Here is a 1,891-nt window from a genome sequence, read left to right as displayed (position 1 = left end):
TAAAGGACAGATTTTTAAGCTAAGATACTTTTTGACACACATCTCAATTTTCTGGAAATTTCCTGTAGTTGCAAATATTCCAAGCTTTTAAGAAACCTGTAGTTATCAATAAGTTAAAAAAATGGGACATCTTGGATAATAAAGAAAGAACAATAGTCATCTAATTAACATTATTTCATGCTGAACAACTTATTTACTCAGCTGTATGTTTGCATGTAAGACTGCTGTTATCTCTGGTATGCAGGAAGAACAGAAAAAAGAACTTTTCTACAGTGTATTATTGGCAGACCTACAGCAGAGCATAGAAGAAAAACAGTTTTCAGATTACTTAGTAAGCAATTTACAAGTGTTTTCTCTTGAGTTAAATTCATCAGTACCAGAATGCTTGATTTGTAACCATGTCTTTATACCACCTAATTCTTGATGAATATGAGACAAAGATTGAAGATTTAAAGAAAATTGCAGTGCATATTACTTTAATCTACCAAGGAAATAGCTACAGGTTGATGCCAAGATTTAAAAATTCAAGAAGAAATAGTTTCTAGGGAATAGCTTCATAGATAGAGTGTATGTATTTATTTCACTACCCTGTGTCTTTATAATTTGGATGTTTCTGCATGGTTAGTACTAATTTTACAGGAAGTTCCACCTGAATATGAGGAAAAAACTGCTTTACTGTACAGGTGACAGAGCACTGGAATAGGTTGCTTGGGGAGGGTGTGGAGTCTCCCTTACTGGAGATATTCAAGAACTGTCTGGACACAATCCTGTGCAATGTACTCTTAGTTGACTCTGCTTGTGCAGAGAGGTTGGGCCAGAAGCCCCATGCCCAACCTGACCCATTCTGTGATTATGTGAATATCAACTCTGAAAACATAAGAGAAATCCTGAACACATTTTACATTTATGCTCAGAAATTTAAGTCTAAATTAAGAAGGGAGGACTGAGAGGAGATCTGATCAATACACACAAATATCTGAAAGGCGGGTGCCAAGAGGATGGAGCCAGACTCTTTTCAGCAGTGCCCAGCAACAGGACGAGGAACAAGGGACATAAACTACAACACAGGAAGTTCCTCTTCAACATGAGGAAGAACCTCTTTACACTGCGGTTGGCAGAGCTCTGTAACAGCTGCCCAGGGAGGTCATGGAGTCTCCCCTCTCTGGAGACATTCAAAACCTGGACATGTTCCTGTGTAACCTACTCTGGGTGACCCTGCCTTGGCAGGGGGTTGGACTGGATGATCTCCAGAGCTCCCTTCCAACCCTACCAAATGTGTGATTCTGTGAATTGGGCATAAAACTGTCTCAATAAACAATAGGTTGTTCAAGGCTGAAGGTATTTTTTTAAAGGAATGTAGACTAAAAGTAATTTATTTACACTTGAATTTCAAGGAAATATAGATGCTTTGCCGCATTTCCACTGAAGAACAGTGGATCTGGATTTGGAAGGTTTTGTGTGTTATTAAATGGATAGGAATTATTAAAGAGAAATTATAGAAAAATGCAGAAAATAACTTGGGGGTTTGGTATATCACTAGACCTAAGTCCCCAGTTTTCCTAAAAACACCCTCCCCCCCCGCCATTCATGGTCAAAGGTCAAAATGTACAAGAACTCCAGAAAAGAAGCCAATGTTAGGGTTCACGGTCAGATTCAGCCACTTCTCAGTACCTCCTAATACCCACATGCTCTTGCTTTCTGGTCTTACAAAGAGCACAGAGTTACACTGGAACTGGGATAAATCTTGACGGAGAGAAAGAAACAGCTGTGTTGCATCTCAAACATGCAGCCATGGCATATATTAGCAAAGGCAGGCACACAAAAATGTATCTTCATCTTAAGCAAAGTACAAACAGGAGGACAATGGTCCATGATTTTTGTAAACTCTTTC

Source organism: Corvus brachyrhynchos, unplaced genomic scaffold, assembly GCF_000691975.1.
Source record: "Corvus brachyrhynchos isolate BGI_N302 unplaced genomic scaffold, ASM69197v1 scaffold80, whole genome shotgun sequence".
Classification (NCBI taxonomy): domain Eukaryota; kingdom Metazoa; phylum Chordata; class Aves; order Passeriformes; family Corvidae; genus Corvus; species Corvus brachyrhynchos.
This window is presented reverse-complemented; position numbering follows the sequence as displayed.